At 40.6% G+C, this 20,325-nt stretch overlaps 1 protein-coding gene across 5 annotated transcripts in view; it reads left to right on the forward strand.

Annotated features, from left to right (window-relative positions):
* Positions 1 to 6,075: 6,075 nt before the first annotated feature.
* Positions 6,076 to 20,325, forward strand: part of MPPED1 (metallophosphoesterase domain containing 1) — a 63,315-nt gene continuing 49,065 nt past the window's right edge. Inside the window, exons 1-2 of one of the 5 annotated variants that reach the window (XM_085232568.1) lie at positions 6,210 to 6,228; positions 11,352 to 11,486. The gene's annotated coding sequence lies outside the window, so the exon portion shown is untranslated. Of the gene's footprint in view, positions 6,229 to 6,254; positions 6,731 to 9,877; positions 9,957 to 11,351; positions 11,487 to 17,165; positions 20,235 to 20,325 lie in introns of those variants that run through there. The other 4 variants (XM_085232558.1, XM_085232550.1, XM_085232564.1 and 1 more) reach the window with 4 other exon arrangements.

Here is a 20,325-nt window from a genome sequence, read left to right on the forward strand (position 1 = left end):
AATGTTCAGTGATACCTCTGCATTTCTACAAGCCTCCCTTGTCCTCTGCAAATGACTCAAGGATTGATTTCTCCCTCTTCCTCACACTCAGCTATCCTCTGATCCCCCCACAGTCCTTAAATCCAAAGTGCAGGACTTCCTCCAAGATCAGGATATTGCCATCTTGTTCTGGTGGGTGAGTTGTGTAATGCCATTCTAATTGTGTGTTACATCTTCTCTGTTCCTTATCTAGCTGTCTCCTACCAGGGAGAGCATTTCAAGATCATTTCAAGGAGATCATTTCAAGGAGAAGCTAATTATTTCTTTTATGCTTGAACTGAAGGTGCAACAGAAGAAGAAACACTTGATGCCTTTCAGCAGGCTGCAGCAGAGTGGCTACTTAGATGTTGGCCGTATCATCTTGCTGAAGGTCAAACAGTGTGGTCGCTGTAGTGTTAGGAAAGGAAAGGAGGACTCTTTCCTCACGTTTTTCTCTAAATGTTAGATGCGCGCTTCTCTTACCTCTGAATTTCCTTGTCATGATGGGTTTATTTGACTGCATTGTGTGCTTCTGTGATTTAATTGTTATGTTATTAGGGTGAGTAAAATAAAGCTGCAGCTTTTCTTCTGCTGTATTAGTGCAGTTTAATTACATTTGGGAAAGGCGAAAAGGAGAGTGGGAGCTTGCCAACATTAATGCTGTCTGTCATTCACAGCCCATTGATGACAAGGAGTTGAAAGCTTGGCAGTTACTCTGGTAATCAGCAACCTGGCTGATGACGAATGGAAAAGATTATGTGAAATTTCCTGAAAGAGGGGAAAAAAAAGAGTTCTCTGAAGAAATAAAAATACAAAACAAGAACAAAGGGCAAAAAACCCAAACCCCATTTTCTAAATCCTACAGTAAATTCCTTTTATAATGCTTACATGAAAGACACTACATGAAACAGTTACAATTAATGAAAAATTCCACTACTACACAGTTTTTAATGTTTATAAAAGGGATCTATGTTCCTAAATAAGAAGCACAAATATGTCCACTTGATTGTTGTTAAAAGCAATCTGGAAATGGACTTTCCCCCCTGAGCTGAAGGATACGTATCACTGATAAAAAACAGCAACGAAACACCTTTCCTCACTGGAGATGGCATCTCAGTTACATTTGTTGATTTATAGCATGGAAAGCAAACTAATCTTCAGAGCTGTTCCAAACATATAACTCCTGATCTTTCAGAATATAAATGCTTTTTGTTATCTTTTTTTATTCACTCCACTTAATTTTCTCTTCTTAATATTGGAGAATGCAGACATTTCATCTTACTATTAATAATATAAGCAACCATTACCGTTCAAGCTTTAGAGTTATTTCTAGTTCTCCAGCCTCCAACATGGTGGTAAACTTCAAGAAAAGCTACAGTAAGATGCAACTAGGAACTACACTGGTGTTTAAGAAAAAAGGAGTACTTCTACAGTACTTACGTGGTTTTGCTGTGACCCATAGTGTGGATGACTTGTGACATTTCTCACTTGTCTTAATTAAAAGCAGAATATTATTCTGAAGCTTTTTTAAAATTAATTTTAATTTTTATTTTTTTAAATCTCTGGGATTAAACAATGCTGGCTTGTCTGAAGTTATGTTCAGTTATTATTCCATGCTGAATATACCTACTCATTTCACACTTCATGTAATCATGTTTCAGGATTCTGGACTTTGGCCTTTTGTTTTGCTTGTGATGGGGAAATTAAAAGGTCCTGTGCTATCTATACTGTTATTAGACTACAGTTTTAAGAATAAGAGGAACCTGTAGAATTGGTCAGTGTGCAATTGTTTGCTTGGTATGCAAGCAGTTGTGAGCCTTTTGTCTCTCCTATTTTGTCAAACAACTTCAGGCAAGAAAAAAAAAGTCTTTTAATCATGATGTCAGGCAACTCAGGCAATTTAAAGTTTACCAGCAGTAAGTCTGACTCTGCAGGACTGTGAACAGGGAATATCTCTTTCACACTGTCGAACAGATACATCACTACGTGGCTTCAGGCTTTTTCCCCACAGGCAGAGTACCGTAGTTCCATATTTTATAAGGAGTAGGAGGGAATACCTCGACAAAATTGAAAGATCACTGAGGTTTACTGGAAAATTACATATGAATGAAAATGATTTGACTGATATATTTTGTATTTAGAACGAGCTACATATTTATTAGATTAAAAATGTAATGCATATTAAAGACCTTCCTCCACTCTAGAAAACGACAATGGAATTTTATTGTCATGCATCAGACCCAGTTTTAAATTTCTGTGGAGAAGATGTAAAATTTAGGGGAAGAAAAACCATAACACGTTTTTTGTGTTAGCAATGAAGTTCTGCTGCTCAAGTAACAGGTTTCTCCATTGCCTCACAATGACCAAGGTAAGGCTATTTTATGGACAAGGCCTCCTACATATGCTACATATACTTGTGGTAATCAGGTACCATGTTCTTCCTTATTTGCTTGGGTTTTGCAGTCATAGTGCAAAGCAGCAGACTGCATTTACACTGACTCGCATGCTGTGTATTCAAGAGTCCTGGCTAGGAGTGCAGTGAATGTGTAGATCAGCTGTACTTGCCAAATGCAGTAAATCATATCTTTCAGGAAAGCATCATAGGAGCCCAGCACAGACAAGCCTAGGAAGCACTGACATAGCAGATATGTGCAAGCTAGCTTTGCAGTGCATGTGCAGGAAGTCTGATATGTCAGAGAAACACAGAGGATGGATACTGGATAACACCAGGAAGGATAGACTGACGATTTCAGAGCTAGAGGCTGTCACTCAGCAGTAGTCTGCTGCTCCTCTTCTGAGGTGACACTGTACTACGGAAGTCTGCGCGAACTCTTATCTGTAAAAATCAAACTACTTGAAAATAAAAAATTTCTAAAGTAGATCAGATTCATTTACCTACTGAGAAATGGTTCAAGTATGGACTTAAATTAAACTAAACATAAGTGTCAACCATCAAAAAGGCAAATGAAATACAAAAATTCAGCAGAAATAAAGGAATGCACTTTCATATAGAATTATCTTTACTATTTATACCTCCCTCCTGCATTCTCCCAAACTTCACTTCCCCAATGATCTTTCACTTTAGATAAGGGGATCACGTCCTCCACTATTATTTGAAATTCATTTTTGTCAGTTGCTAAGTAAGTAAAGGTTCACATACAGCACTTTGTCATTATAATAAGAATCTGAAAATAAGATACATGAGTTCTTCCACCTTAACATAATGATCTCTTTGTACAACCAATGGGAACTGTTTAGGGGTTCTTTGCATCATTATCTCATTAATTTGATCAAAAACCCATTACAAGCATTGTCCTAATATTATTCCAGCATATTTCCATCCAAAATTCATTTGCTGTGTTACCTCTATTTCTTCAAATTATATTTGATATTGCAAGTAACTTAGATCTTACACTTGCTGCCATATACTGACATGAGTTAAGACAGCTAATCAAAAAGATGTTTGCTGCTGAAGTTTTGAAGGTGATGCCACTGAATTGGCTGAAGTCACTGGATAAGCAGATGGAGAAGGATGTAACTGATGCAGGAAAGCAATTTTTGAAAGCCGCAGTTTATTCTGCAGGCAGGCTGAGTATCTTTGTTTCAATCCATTCAGGGAGTTCTGTTAAGAACTAGCTGAAAAATCAACGCAAGAGTAGAAAAAGTAAGATTGCCTATTTTTCTCTGTCAATCTACAACTAAACCCAAGCATGAGAGGATAAGATCTGCTTTCACTAGGACTGTGAAGGTGATGGCTACCAGACATTTCCCATTGAATTCCCATTCATTTGTCATTATTTCAGTTGTTTCAAGAAGTATTTTAAAATGCAAACATGCTTTTGAAATGCGTCAAGCACACTTAAGGTATTCTTAATTAATGGACAATTTGAAACTATGCCACATCAATTTTATCTGAGTGTCAGTTTTCATGCAAGCAGAATTTGACAGAAATCATAAGTAAATAACTAAAAATGTAAAGTATCATTCACTATTTTGTAACAATAGAGGCTAAGAAATTAATATTCTGAATAAAAGGTTTAAAAGCTAAAATGGAATAATACAATGTGTACGAATACAACGCAGTCTCTTAGCTGAAGAAGAATCAAAATAGCCAGACTTGTTAATAACAATCAGCTGCAAATTTATGTATACATGTTCACCAAAAAAAGGAAGATCAGTTACTCTTAGGCAACTAAAATTTTTAAAAGCAAAATATCTAAATTGGTAATGCCATTTTTTTTATTTGTTCTTTTAAACAATAATTAAAATGAAGGTTTTATTTCAAGCCATCTCTACCGTATCTAGAACATTTCATCAACAATGTCAATATTAAAGACAAAAATAAAAAAGAGCAATACTTAGCAAGCACTTTTCTTTCTTTCTTTCTCTTTCTTTCTTTCTTTCTTTTTCCTTTCTTTCTTTCTTTCTTTCTTTCTTTCTTTCTTTCTTTCTTTCTTTCTTTCTTTCTTTCTTTCTTTCTTTCTTTCTTTCTTTCTTTCTTTCTTTCTTTCTTTCTTCGTTCCTTCCTTCTTTCCTTCCTTTTCTTTCTTTCTGTCTGTCTGTCTGTCTCTCTTTCTTTCTTTCTTTCTTTGAAGAAATTTATTACTCGTATTTCTCATGGGGAACCTACCCAGCCTCTAGATTTCCAAAAACGGGTGCCTGTAATTACTTTTCTAAGCTTGTATTCATGCATTTGAATAAGTGAATTTATTGTGAATACATTCTGCAGCTCCTAATAGGCCCTAACCATTAGGCTGATCAAAAAATTTTCAAGCACATTTATATTGTTGTAAAAACGCTGACATGTGAAAATGCAAAATTTCAAGATAAATATGTTTTGTCACTAACAGAAATAGTGAGGGAGGGTTCTCAGGTCCAATTTTTTGCTTTCTGATACAGCCTGGCCTCATCTCCACCCACAGATAATGGCTCAGAGGGTAGCGGAGGTACTTGCCCCCTGTGAGAGCCTTGTGCTCCAGTTTGGCCTCTGCTTTAGAAATAGTTTCACTATTGGGCTGGTCTGAAATGCATTCTCTTTTTTTTTCTCCTTTCAGAAAAAAACCCTCAAACGCTGTCTGTTTGATTCTTACACAGAACAACTGCCCAAATCCCAGTTCTCTTTTAAGGAACGGATGCACACCATTTTTTCAGGGACTGTTCTATCAAGTCACCGTGTGTGCTAAAAGCAGATGTAGCTCACTAATTGTTGCTGGCCATCCAGCACGCTTCCTCGCCTGCTAGGTGAGACAGGAGCAGCCGTGCAGGAATTAAATTTATTCTTGGAGGGATTTTAAAGTATTTCATTTCAGAATCACTTGACGACTGTGCAGTAAAGCCCTTTACATGTAATTTGCCTCTCCTCGATGCATGCGTTTAACTCTCCTGCTCTCTACTCATAATATCATAGGAGCGCAATATTATATATTTATGATTCGATGATCATGGCCTGATTTTAAAGCGCACACAAGCCATGCATGCTCGGTGCCTCCGGGAGCCACACCAGGTGCAGGCAGGAAGAGGGCCTTCCCCTCACACCCCCAAGTTCCCGCTGCCCCACAAACACCTCCCAACCCCCCGCCCTCGGCCGTGGCGGGGAGCGGCTCCCCCGACCCCAAGGCGGGAGGCGGAGAGGGAAACCCGGGCCGCCGTGAGGAGGAGGGCAGCGGGCCAGGGCCAGCAGCCGCGGACCCCCCCACTGCCGCCCGCTCTCCGCCTCACGGCCGGCGCGGCGTGGCGCGGCCTGGCTGCAGGCGGACACCCCGATCAACTTCCCCCCGCGCAACGAAGGGACGCGGGGGCGGCCGGCACGGAGCTCCCGCCTAACCCCCCCGCTCCCCAGGGGCTGCGTCAGCTCTGCCTCGGGGCGGGCGGGCTCCGGCGAGCCCCTCGGGCGGAGGGCGTAGAGGCGCGGGGGCGGGCCGGCAGCTCGTCCCGGCCCCGGCCGGGGGCCATGGAGCACCGCGGGCCCCGTGCCCGGCCGGGCAGCTCTGACCACGGGCCGGGCCGCGGCCGCTCGGCGCTCCGGCGGCGCGGGGCTCCCCGGGCGGGCGGGGAGGAGGGGAGGGCCGGCGGTGGGGGATTCCTGGTCCCCCAAAGGAGGTGGGGGAGGCGGGGGAGGGGAGACGAGGGGGAGGGGAGGCTGGGCTCCCGGAGAACGAGACGGGCACTCGCACAAAATCCTGCGGCTTCAGAGCAGCCCTGGCGGGCAGGGTAAGTGCTCTGGGGAGCGCCCCTGCCCCGCGGGGTGGGAGCGGGGAGGGATCCGGGCGGCCGCCCCGGGCGGGGTCTGCCCGCGGTTCGGGGCGGGGGCACCGCGAAGGGCCCCGCTCCCCGCGGCGGGGTCGGTTGGAGGCGGCGGGGTGCTCGAGCCTCGGTGCTGTCTTCCCCGGCTGGGGACCGCGGAGAAGGGGGGATGGGTGTGCGTGCGTGGCCGTGCCAGGATCTGGATCCCCCCGCCTGCCCACCCCCAAGCGCGTCAGGGCTTCGCCTCTCCCAGCCGAGCCTCCCCGCGGCTTCTCCGCGCTCCTTAAAAAATAGATACGTATGCCCCGAAGCCGGAGAGAGTGAGGCGGTCCGGCAGGGGGAAGGGCTTTCCGAGGAGCAGGGGCTGCCGAGAGGCGGAGGGAAGCGCCCCGCAGCTCCCCGCGCCCTGCCTCCATGCCGCTCTGCCGCCGCTCGCCTTCCGCCGGGCCGGAGGAAGGGCTGCGCGAAGGTAAATCCGGGCTGTCAGCCGCTGAGCGGAGCGTTGCCCGTCCGGCCTCCGCCTCTCTCCGGCCGCGGGGCTGAGGGGAAAGCGGCCGCGCTCCCGCCGGGAAGTTACTTTGTTAGCGAGTTCCCGCGGAGGCTGCGAGCCGCGGGTCGGAGGGAGGGCGGCTCCGTCGGCCACGGGCAGGTGCGAGGGCACGGACCGCCCAGAGGGAGCCCGGGAGCAGCGGGTGCGGCAGCTCGGCCCGGGGAAGGGGCGGTGGGAGCGGGAGAACTTTGCCGGGTGGTAGGAAAGGATCTGGTGACCTCCAAAGTTTTGTTCCGGGAGGAGAGCGTTCAGTAAGTTGCTGAGAATTCGTGCTGATTTTCGTGTCGTGCATCGCGCTGCTGCTTGGTACCCGGCACGCTCCGAGCAGCGGAGCGGGGAAAAAAATAGAAGATTGAAGAGGGTTAGGTAGGGGGTTCGTTGATTTTAATGTATCTCACTGTTTTCTCTGTGTCTGCGTTTCTATGGTTTGCACGTTGAACCAGCAGCATGAAATACATTTTTAAGTACATATATATGTGCAGAGCCAACATAGGAGATAAGGATGGGAAACGTGCAGAGAGCGGGCAGGTTTCAGACCTTCCGTTCTCTTTGGCAAATGATCAGTAGTTGAAGGTTTCTGCGTACACCACACATATCTTGGTAATACCTTAATTGAAAGATCTGTTGATAACGTTGAGTATTGATAACCACTTCAACTTCAGTTAATGCTTAATGAATTTAGTAAGTAATTTAGGCTACAGAGCAAAGGAGCTTTAGTTATTTTGGATAAATTGATAACTGGGCAAGATTATTAAACTTTGTGATAAGCTCCTGGTGAAGTGAGCTCAGTTTCTCAAGAGTGTATCAGTAGATATTTAAATTGCAGGACTGCACAGAAAATGTGTATGGCCGGGGTTTGGCTTCCAAAATGAGTGCATCTTTTGAGAAGACTGTTAAGTAGTCATCATAGGGCTGTAATGCGTGCTGGACCTGTGCGTGTTAAACTGTGCCGTGATGTAAATTTGCTGGCAGTGTAGGTATGTATTTTTTATTTTGCATATGATTTTTTAAATTATTAAGTGGCTATCCTGTGTATGTTACGTAAATGAACTGATTGATTGTAATCATTAGCCACAGAATTTAAATGGTGTGTTTAAACAATTCTAGCTTTGCTTTTCTCGTTTCTTCGTTGTCTCAGGCTATCTGAAACAGAAGAGTCTTAAAATTTCTCGCTTGTACACCATTGTCTGTCTCTTCTCTGTGCTTTCCTTCAGTCTAATTTAAAGCATTGTAACTGCTGTGAATACCTGTACAGATTCACATGAAGAAAAGCACCTGTGTTAAAGATAAACAATTGTTCCTGTTAGACGAGAGCAAACCCTTCGTGCCCTGTGTGAAAACGTGTTAAAGTGTTATTGTAGGGTGCTTTGGTATTAGTTTGTGATATCAAACAACAAACAACACCAGAGAATGCACAGATAAAGCTGGTGCTCTGATCTTTGTTTAAACAGGTCATGGTTTTTCTTTAATGCTGTGTGCTCATTACAGGAACTGTCAGCAGGAATGTAAAGCGGACCAGAGTTCTGATTTGGAATACATTGCCTATTCTGACATTGATGTTTCTGCTTCTTGAGTTAATGATTATAGTGCTGTTTGTGATCATATTTATCTAACTGAATTCATTGTAAAGAATTAGAAAAAAAGTCCATATTATGTCCTCTTAGGAAAGGAATACAATCAGATTTGCTGCCTCAAATGCAGTCCCTCTCACCTGAAGAGTTACACAGGAATGGACTTTTCTCTATTGTAGTAGAGCATGCAGTGGTATATAGAGAGGTTTCTGTTTTTTATGTCAGCTAGAGTTTTGCCATTGAATTATGAGGAACCTCAAATTCCTTAGAACCAGCTGACCACTTAATTAATGCAGATAGTTTCTTCTCGCAAACGGTATCAGTGAATAAAAACATGAGTTTAAATTTGAGGATTTCAGTATTTTTGTACATGAAATCAGTTTTCATCTCAAATGATTGATACACATAGTAGTAATTCCCTGCAGTTCATTTGATTCCTGTTAAACCGTATTTCAAAGAATTGCAAGCAGCCAGATTCAGAGAGGATATGTAAAATAATCTGAGGGAAGAGTCTTTCCGCATGGTACTGTTACATTAAGATGTATTATGCTGTTACAACGTACAGTTTGAGGTCTCCCGTGAAGATCGAGTATAGTGGTGGAAACTGTCATTTGCATTTATACCAGGTTGGGTTTGGTGAACATTGTCCATGGGTGAGTTGGGTCTGTGCTGCAGTGTATAAAAGCGATGTGGTCTCTAATCATTATTTCTAACTTAAATACACGCTCCTGTTTCAATCCTGAATCTTCCAGGTTTGTTTTGAAATATAAGCAAGGCTATTAATATAAGGGAATCCGTTAAAGACACTGGACTGTTATTGTGTGACTTCCTCTTAGAAGGTCACCCTTAGAGGCTAATGTTGTTATAACTAAAATACATGTGAATGAAATGCTTGGGTAAGGTTACAGAATGACAGTCCAGTGTAAGATACATTGCAAAAAGGAGCGGAGCTCTTAGTGTAATGACTATTCACCTGCTTCTGCAGAGACCACCTCCAGAGGGTGAAGCAGTTCATCCTCTTGTGACTGCTCACTGCTTGACCTCATTGTTGAAACTGTCAACAAGTCTGACAGTTTTGTTGTGATTTGATGTGGCAGTGGGAATTATAGTAGGATTAACAAATAACCATCATGCTGTATATGTAGTAACTTGCAGTTGTAGCTGATTTGGTCTTCATTATGCTAACCTAAATACAGAATGCTTTACTATTTAAAATACCAGTATTTACCATGGGAGTAAAATTGGGTTCATAATGTCAGTTAATTGGTCATCTTATTTAGATTTTCTTTTTTTAAGAGTTGTAATACATACAGTACATTTCGGTTGCAAGTATTTGCCACTTACTGATTATGTCTTTTTAGTTTATACATTTCTGCTAATAAGATTACTGTGTTAAACATATATGACTTTTTTGCAAGCTGTTTTGATGCAGCATGCTCTCCTGACCTTTCAGGTTCAGTTATGTACCACACATGTATTCCAGCTTCTCTTACAGTAGGTGAGGATCTTGCCATTCGGCCAAAGACTGGAGCCAGCAGAGCAGCTGTAGAAGCAGCATACGGAAAAGACCAATGGTTACTGATATATTTGACTGTTTTTTATTTGCCTTATCCTAATTGGTTGCTTTGCTGAAGATCCCTCTTTGCCAGCTCTCAGTCGCTTTACTTTGCGTTCTCTCTGGCTCAAACATCCTGCATGGCACTTAATGTTCTTATCTTTTTTTCTCTTCTCACCTGCTCTATCATACCTTTTTTTTCCTTTTTTTTTCTTTGTGACATTAATCCCGCTTATTTTTTCATTGTCTTCAAAAATAAATGGAAGGAACGTAATGTTCTGTCATTGCCTTGATCATTTTTTTCTACATTGCTGTATCATTTCTGTCCCACATCCTTTGTTGAGTTTTGGTAGACTGTAATCTCTTCGGGGCAGAAGCTTTTTGCTGCTGTTTGATTGTACAGTGCCTAGTATAGTTTGTTCTTGGATTTCAGTTGGTCTGTGGACACTCATGTAGCAGTAAATAATAATCCTAGAATTATGTCTTGTTTGTGTGACAGCCTTCCTTTTGGTTTTGCAGTAAACCAAAAATATATTGCTCAAAGCTTATCTTCACAGTATCGCTATTCTGAGATATATCTCAGTTTTTTCCTCAGCACATGTACTGAATCCCTAGTGTGAGTTGGTTGTGGTAAAAGTTCAAGGTACCTTGCCTGCTGGAGAGGGAGGGGATGGATTAAGACCCAGCTACTGCCAGTAGTTAACAAAATAGTAAAAACTGAATGTTAGAAGATCTGACAACACCAAAAAATATTCTGGCTTTACCAGATTGATCAAGTAAAAGGGAGACAGAAAAAAAAAATCCAGAAATGTGTAGTAGTTTAATTTGACTACTTTGATGTTTTCCTCCTAATTATTTTTTTCATTTTGGTCTCCCTTTACTTTTCACCACTGGCTTTGTTTTAGCATCTTTTGGGTCAAATGAGGATTTGTAATCTGTCCAAATAAAACTCAAAAGAGTTTTTCAAACAGCCAGCAAACGAGGTGATGCAGTGTGTGTATGGCTCAGAGCCACAGTTGAGCAGCAGCTGGTCCAGCACTTTGCAGTGCATGAGCTACCACCTGAGTTACCTAAATTGGAGTGAAGTACTATGAACGTGCTGTCTCCGTGTAGGTTTTCTCCTGATTTTTGTTTCTCTCACAAATAGCCTCTTCAGTTTTAGGGAGAGCAGTGATTTGCAGCATCCTGTTGTGGAAAAAGGCACTGTAGGACTGGGTCTTCCTGATCTCCAACACTCTGCCTCAGTACTGTGTACCTGGGGCTTCTGTGTTATCTATCCTCTTTCCTTAAAGGGAGAGATTTAGTTATCTTTGTCTCGGTTTCCCATGGAGCTTGGAGGGGGCTCTATGTGGGCGTGACCTCATGTGTACAAGGAGTGAATGGTCCAACTTCTGTCTTATGTTTTTCCTATCAGTCCTGGGGAGGATACCTGGAAAAATAAACAGGGCAAACCCACTGACTCTCTTCCTGGATGATCAGATAATCATCAGATAATAATCAGACGTCTTGAAGGATTTCAACCGAATAAATAAAGCTGAAGGATTGAAAGGTAGAAACAATTAAAATAATAGGACAATGTACTTAATTTTCAAAGTTTTGTGAACAAATATATATAAATATATATAATATATAAAGCTGTTAAAAAGATTTCTTGATTCCTTTTAATAAGATTATCCTTAAAGTAGTATCACTGAAGGTATATTTACATATGAGCTGTTGTATATTCTGATTTACACGTTTGCATGCTTATACTTTGCATTTCATTCATCTTCAGCTACAGGTATTAGACTTTTATTTTCCCATTCTAGTGTATTGACATAGAGATCAGCAACCTTTCAAGACTGTGTTAGATTTTTTCCTGAAATCAGAGGGAAATGTCAGCAACAGAAATTCATCCAAATCTGAGCAATGCTGCTGGACAAAAAGGGAAGACTCTGTGAGCTGCCCTGCTGGCATCAACATGCCTTTGTGTGAAGCAGCAACTCTACCTCTGGCTGCCCTCAGAGTGTGGGAATTGCTGCCTGTTTTGCTGTCTGCTACTTATTGTCCTCAGCCACCCTAGTACCATCACTATGCACTGCTGACCATGGGCTAACCCTGCTGGTGGAGGACACTAATTTTGAGTGCTTGCTTTAGAGTGACTTGAACTGACTGCTAGGCATTTAGTATTAGGCTTTGCCATATTCTGATAAAAGACTGGTATCAGAGCAAGCAGCGTAGATCATTTGGATTTACTCTGCCCTCAGGTGAGAATGACCCAATCAGCTAAATTCTGTGCATTTATATGCTATTTCCATGGAAATTAGTTTGGATAAATTCTGTGGCTCAGGTAACTTGAATTTGACCTGGTGATGCTTGTCCAGATAAAGGCTAAGAAATTAATATTAGGTAGTTCTCACAAAAGGGTAAAGGAAAAGAACAAAGTTCTTCAGTTGCAGATTTAAACCAAACTCTGTCTTCTTAAATATATGATATTTCAGTACTTATATATTCATTTTCTAAGCAAATATTTTAAGGGATTCGAGAGCTTCGTCAGATGACATGCCCAAATTGCAGACTGAAATGTGGAATCAAAGCACCACAATCTTAGTTTACTCCTATTGAAATGTCTATTTTTGGTAATGTTTCCAGATAACCTGTATTTTAGCTTTTTTTTTTTTATTATTTATTAAGATGACTACTGTCATTTTGGGACTTGTAATTTTTCTTGTATGAGCTTGGAATCTTCAGTAGCATAGCAGATTTTTGAAATACTACCAGGGATGAAAGCTAATTTTGTAGAGTGAAGAATGAGTTTTGTGGCTTTTAGATATATTTATTTAAAATTTCCTTCCTTAGAGGTAATTACTTAAATAGATAAGCTACGTTGGCAGATATTTTGGGATAAATAGAGCAACATCGAGTAAAGCAGAATATTTTTCAGAGAAAAGATTTTTTCCTTAAGAAAAATGAATCCATGTAAATATTTTATTCAAATGTGATGTTTTATATGTCCAGGCAAGATTGTATGTAGGGTTACTCTAAAACATTTAGCAAATGTCCAGCCTGTTTGTTGATCTTAGAGTGTTGCAGTGTTTAAAATGCATTTGGTGTATTGTAAAGTCGACGTTTAAGAAAAAGACAAACCCATATTATTAGTGTATTTTTTAAAATTTAATTGAATAAATTAACTGTTATTTGTATAGATGAGAACTTGGTTCAGAAAATGATACTCCTGATAATCCCACATAAAATAAAATTTTCATAAATAGAACACTCAGTCATTGTGGCTTTGTTAACCTAGGTAAGTAAATTAGCACAAGTAATTTTAAATTATACAGTCATCATTTGAAATAAGACAAGCTAAGAAGGTTTTAAAGTGATAATTGTTTTAAATCAACACAGTTAAATTTCATGGGCGAATGTATAATTTTGGTGTTTTCTGAATCCATCCACCTCTTTTTCTGGATGCCAGGTCAGAACTTTGACACAGAGTAGATACAGTACTCCTTTTAAGGAAACTCCAAAGAAATGAATGTAAGGGCGCAGTTCCAAAAGACAAATTATCTAATTTCCTACTTGCTTTGTCTATAAAATATTTGCATGACAGTTAAAGCTAACAAGTACTAACAAATAGTGTTTTTTATTTATGAAGTAATGAGAGAAATGTGTATAATACTTGTGCTTGAGAGCAATGGAAGAAAACTAATTTGGAGTAAAAGTTCATTTCAGTGACGAATGTTGTCATACTGTGTTTGACAGGTCATTGTAATCAGCAAAGAAGAGGAACAATGTATTTTTGCATGGTGAGACGTAACTCGGGGGATTTGTTTTTATTTTTTCCTAATGCATGTTAGGGTAATTATAATTACAGAGAAATAAAAAGTCTTATGTAAGTCAACGGATCTTTTCACATTACGAAACAGGTTGCTCTGTGACTTGTAGATCTGCAGTTAAGAAATAGACGGTATAAATGAGGAGACACCAAAGCATTCCTTGACGGATTAAATACAAGATTTGATAGATTGTGTGTTTCTTCTCATTAAAGTTGGTAGGATTTTGAGGCATACAGGTAATTGAGAATTATGTCTACTTTTTCTGGTTATTTGTCTGGGAGTAACTCTGACATCTGGTGAAAAGATACAGTCACAGAACTGAATATTATTTGATAACAGTTAGCAAATTTAGGTTTGCTAGTGCAGAAAACCATCTCAGATGTGTTTTTAAGATGGTCCAAAGGGTCCTCTTAATAAATTAAGGAGATGATTTAGCTTTCTTACACATCTTCTGAAGAGAGCTGAAGCTGGAAGGCAGGATGCTTAGTATGTCTATCTATTAAAGATAGAACATAAGAAAAAGTTTCTAAAAATGATGACCAGAGCGTAGCAGAGCATATGTGCTCTACTTAACAGGTGAGCCATAGTAGAGAGGCATTTTAAAGGTTTTATTCAGATTCTTGACCTTTAGACAACAAGCACAAACATCAGTCAATATCCTTACATGTTGTGCCCTGAGAAGCTGACGAAGCAATGTATTTTCCCACCTCTGGGCCCTCATAGAATTAACTGGTGTGCTTGTTCCACTTTTATTCTGATGATAAACCTGCTCTACAGAACTCATTCTAATGTATACGTCTGTTTGCTGCTTAACAGCAGAGATTTCTTGAAACACGTGACTTTGATGTGGTGCTGCCCTTCGGTCGTGGTCTCTACTGAGCAGATCTGAGGCACAAAGGCAGCTCAGGGCCTCGTGCCAGGCCTGGTGCTTGTGCCAGGCCTCTGCGTGTGCCATGGATCGAGGTCTGGAGGCTTAAGGGCTGTCGCCTTGGCACGCTGCACCAGAGCTAAACTGACGTTTAGGAAAACTAACATTCCCAAATGCTGTCCTGCTTCTGTACCCTAGAGGGGCTAGCTTTCCAAGCAGGAATTCTAGCTCCCTATATTCATAACATAGAACTCTGGGAATTTGGTAAGGGTTGAGGCACCATAAATGACATCACACATTATAAAATGACAATTCAGATATCCTTGAGGAATCTGTTGGTTTTTAAAATATTGTTTAATACTCATTATTACAAGTCACATATACGTAAAGCAGTTGCCTTTGGGGAAAGGCTTGTAGGTGCATATTTCACTTCAAAACATTGCATTTTCACTTGTTCACTTTTTAAATGCAATTGGTACAAAAACTGTACTCATTTAGAGGGCCTAATAATCCCATCAGTAGAAGTGACATGGCTGATCTTAGAACCTACAAGTGTCTCTATGATGCTGCTGCCTTCACTTCAAAGTCCACAATTGTGTTAAGAGCATTCAGATTCCTCATTTGTCAAGTGAATTTGCTTGGTCTCTTAAGGGAAGACTCGGTGGTTTTTGTTTGCCAGGACTTGCATTTCGTTTCAGAAAATGAAGAGAAGGAAGAGGAGAATGTATCACTTTGGAAAAGCTTTTATCTGCAGAGTGATTTGCTTGGCTCATCCTTTCCCACAGAATAATGTCTTTTTAGGATTGTTTCTGCATTCATTTTCTGATGATAGAACTGGAAATAGCAGCCTAATTCCATCGATTAGTATGGACTGTGTGAAATGGATATTTTCAACAGGAAAAAGAATAGTTTTCAGCCTACTTCTCATAGTAATCACTTTACTGCATCCATTACGTTCACTTATTGCTGGACAGTCTGTAATAACCTGTTTGTGTTGGGGGTGAGGAGGGATTTAAAACAAAAAATAAACATCAGTAATTTGTTATCACAAAGCCACTGGCAGTTTTAAGAATGTTACTATGACGATTGGTACCACTGCTGTTGAATACTCTGTGGCACTTCCCCCCTTCCTCTCCCCCCCCCCCCATTTTTCAAAATAAAGAGCCTGCTTCTTGTAGAGGATGACCTGACAGCCTGTGAAGACCAGTCTGCCCTCAGTATAGGGGACAACCTGAACTCTGAGTGAAGCTCTAGGAAGGGTTTCCGCTTACCAGTTTCCAAGATTACCAGTATTCAGTTTCTATGGGAAAGTGTTCCCATGACAGGGAGTTGGACTAGATGGTCTTTAAGGTACTTCTCACCTCAGACCGTTCTACAATTCTGTGATTTGCACAAGAAGCACGTGTGTGACTATGTGGTCTATCACAAGCTCTCATGTGCTTCGTTAAGGTATTTTACTGCTGTTGTCTCACTGGCTCTCCCTGAAAAAATATAGCTTTGATGTTTTATAGCTGCATGAAGGTGCCTTTTTTTTACTACAGCATTTTATTTCTTCATTGCGTCCCCAAATCCCAGCTCTTCATACTCTGAACAAAACGTGTTTTCTTTAGCTGCCTCTGCCACTGACCTAGCACAAGCTTCTCTTCTTACTTCATGATATCTCACTATTGCTGATGCAAAATCTGGCAGCTTCCCCTCTTCAGCATTGTTGCTGTGATGTGCTCCTGCCATGTTAAGCCTTTTGACCTCCAGATTTTTTGTAACCTGGCAAAGTTCTTTGCCCAACAGGTAACTCCATCAGAGTTTTATTTCTTAATTTGTAGCTTCTTTGTTCTTATCATCAATGTCATCATCACCATCAGTATTTTGGCTTGATTTCTAATTATTGTTTCAGTGACATCTGCTTGAGCTGTGTTGTTCTTAAGTCTGGATTCTTATATCGTATTTCTGGAATAATTGTCAATAAGTCTTGGTATTGCTTGTAGTCTTGAGACAAAGAGTAGATGGTAGCAATAGAGATGATGGAATAAGATCTGATGAGAGACAATGGACAAGAGAACGAGCTGGAGGATGAACACAGAATGAAACAGAATCAGGGAGTTGAGAAGTGAGATTAAAATAAAATATTGGCTGGAGTGGGGGAAAAAAAAAAAAGGGATGCATAGAAAGGCTGGAGAGTTGATGTAAAAACAAATCCTAATGCTTTTTTTTTTTTTTTTTTTTTTAATTTGAGAACTTAATTCAGCAAATGACTTAAATATATGTCCGAATTGAAGGACCTGCCTGGTCCAGTAATTCCTCGGAATAGATGGTGACCCACATAGTTTATAGCCTTATGCAAAGCCTGCTGAAGGTGGTCTAGCAGTGTCCATTGTATACAGTGGGCTTTGGAGTTTCAGGCTTCTGAACCTCAGCACACGTTAAAGGAAGCACCTGAAAGATAATGCATGGAGAACATTCCTGACATCAGTAAGGAAACGGCATAGCTGGTTTAATAGCTTTTTCTCAGTCTGTGATTCTAACAGCCAGGTTTGTGATATTTATTTTAGTATTCATGTTCTTGCAGTCCTTTTTACATTTCCCTGTTTTTCTCTGGCAGACATCCCGCAGCTCCATAAGTCTGGGGGAAGAGGATGGTTAGCATGTTGTTGCTGTGGGGATTTGAGTCTTAGTGCTCTGTGTTGGTAATGCTGGGCATATAAATTTTAAAACTTGCATACTAGAGATGCAGATAATTATTTCCCCACTACATTTTATACTCTGGTCTAGGCTAGAAAAAAAAGTCACAATATTAAAAGAAGAGAAAGTTACAATTGTGGGGACCATTGGAAATAGAAACAGAAAGAGGGGAGTAATGGGTGTAAGCCTAGTTATCAGTCAAGCTAGAAAAAGACAGCTTGTTCTGTCGAACACCAAGAATGTTCGTAGTCAGCCAACCACTTATGCAGGAAAGCAGCCCTAGACTGAAAGGTAAGGTTCAAAGACATCTGTGTATGTTTCTGAAATGAGCTTGAATGAAGCTTGCTATTGAATTATGCTTACTGATTATGCGTGTTACAGTATTTGATTTTTGTTTAGCATAAACTATTCATGGGATTGCTAGTTATCTTATTTTTATTGCAGTATCTGTCTCTTTTTTTTTCTCCCCACCCCCCTTGTCTTGGATGCTTTTTATGTGTCCAGTGTTGACACTGGGTGACTGTCATTTGGCAGAAGACTTAGCAATGCTGTGGTCTCTCTCTCTTTTTTTTTTTTTTTTTTTTCCCCTTAAGTGGGACATGTTGCCTTCCAATTTCCTACATGTTCATGTGGTGAACTTCTTGCTGAATGTCTGTGGCTAGCATCCTCGCAGGCTTGCCTAATGGTGTGATTCACATGCTCTCCCATGTGCAAGGATTGATTGCCTGCTTAAAGGAACTCTTCAGCACTAAATGGTATACTGGTGGTGTACTTGTCGTGCTTAGTTTTTGTTTGCAAACAAAGTGGAAAAAAATGTTATTTTGAATTAGTTTGTGTTGATAAGCACTGATTTCCCTTCACTTGGAAAGAGAAAGCAGAGCTTAAGAGTTGACATTGGGGTGCAAGGATCCATCTGCTTCTCCTCTCCTTTGATGTATCACTTGAGAGCAATCGTAGAAGACAGGACCAAACAGGAGGGTAACAAAAACGTGTCTCCGCTGCTTTGGGCACTGAGAGTTTCCTTAGGCCAATGGGAGATTCTAGATCCTGCCGGGCAGTGCCTTAATGCCATTGCAGCTTCAGTTCAGCTATGTCTAAGGTGGGCATGAGCCTTGAATTATAAAACACAGGGTGTTTTTTAAGATAATTTGAAATCCTCACGTAAAGCTGTGGACTCATATATTATTAATCATACTGGAGAGTATTTCTAGAAGTCTCCAGTCCTAATGTTTTCTCTCAAACACAAGTAGGTTCACTAGGAACAGTTTACCCCCTATAAAATGCCTGACCGTGCCCATTCAAATTTCTTTACAAATGCTTCATTTGTTACAGGAAGCTCCTCAGGGAGGATTCTTCACATCTGCCATCATAATTTCTTATTTCCTAAGCGCTGCAATTTGTATTTGATTATTCTTACAAGAATCGTGCCTCCCTTCCCTCCCCCTGCTCTGGCACATTCCATTGTGCTGCTGCTTGTTCATGTAGCCTGCACAGAGCATCTTAGAGTGTTTAAATACAAAATTTTCTTTGCTGTTATTCTACCATTTCTTTACCCTACTCACTTCTTGGGGGGGAGAGGGGGGGGGCAGCTGCTTTTTTATTCTCTGACAGTTTTCCTGCGGGTTGTTAGAGACAGCAAGTTGTCATTGTTTTGTAGCCATTCAGCAAGTAACAAAAATGAGCTGAATCTCTCATTCCAGTTTTCTAAAGACAAAGTTTCTCAAAACAAAAATACACCACCACTTCTTGGAGCACTTAACAACTCCAGTAAGTAGAAGGACTGAAGCCCGGGTTTTTGAAGATACTTAGGTGCTTGACTTCCACTAGAACTGAATTAGACCTAAGTACCTATAAATAGCTTTAAAACTTTGAGTGACTATGAAGACCTTCCTCATCCAGCACTTGGCAGTGGTCCCATCAGAATGGAAGTAATTCATATCAGCAAGGTCACATAAAAAAGCTGTAGTTCTGCTTTTCAGAAACTGCTCATATCAGATGAATTGCTGCATTCTACCATAGCTTTTCTTGAAATACAGCTTCTGAAGCAGATTACTTATATTTGCTAGAGAAAAAAAGCCCTTGCTTACATGAAAGTAAATATTTAAGGCAGACAACTTTTAAAAAAGGCACAACATTATACTGCAAAAATACCCACCTGTATTCCTTATAATCCATTTTTTATTAAAACTGAGAAATAAAAGTAAGATTCACAATTAAATTACTTTCTGCTGTTTCTAGGGGATACTCTTTACATTCCATTTGGTTTCACTTTGCAGTTCCTCTGCCTGTTTTCAGTGCTGATGTTACAGACATATGTAACCTTCAGAGAACATTTATTCCCAAACATAAAACCTCTATGGATTTTACTTTTTGATATTTAATAACATTTACCTGTGTGTTAGCCTTCAAATCACTTTTTTTTTTTCCCATTGAATCCAGATTTTGGGGCTAGTGCTAAAAAGAGAATGTGTTTGAAGTGGGGAGGTTGTCATTTGTATATCAAGAGGTCCTTCAGGATGCTTCAGAGCCAGAATCATGTGTGGAAGGCTGAGTTTGTTTTATTCCTTGGGATTTGAAGAGCAACCACTTGCATTGCATCCCATTATTAAATGGCATAGACTTTCTTAAGAATTGGTATATCTCATTCTTTTTAATTAGATCACATTTTAGTCATGCACAGATGTGTAGTCAGTTTTAGGTTTGGGGTTTTCTTGGAGGAAGACGGGATATAAACATTCAACAGTTCGATCAGGAAAAAAAAAAGTAAATGTGTTGATGAGACATTAATATTTGATGCACCATTCTGTTTTAGATCTGTATTAAATGTCTGAAATATTTGAGCAAGTTGTCTCCTGTATTCTGTTGCAAGCTTACTTCCCCCACCCACTTTCCGCCCTCAACTGAAGTATGTTCATCAGATTGCTGAATTGGAAGGGTTTGTAATGAATTCTTTGAGCTCTGCCTCTTCCTCCTTACTCCCTCCTTGATTTTCATCTCATAATAAATAAAGCAAATCTTAAAACAGA

This window comes from Meleagris gallopavo, chromosome 1 (assembly GCF_905368555.1).
Source record: "Meleagris gallopavo chromosome 1, MGAL_WU_HG_1.1, whole genome shotgun sequence".
Lineage (NCBI taxonomy): Eukaryota > Metazoa > Chordata > Aves > Galliformes > Phasianidae > Meleagris > Meleagris gallopavo.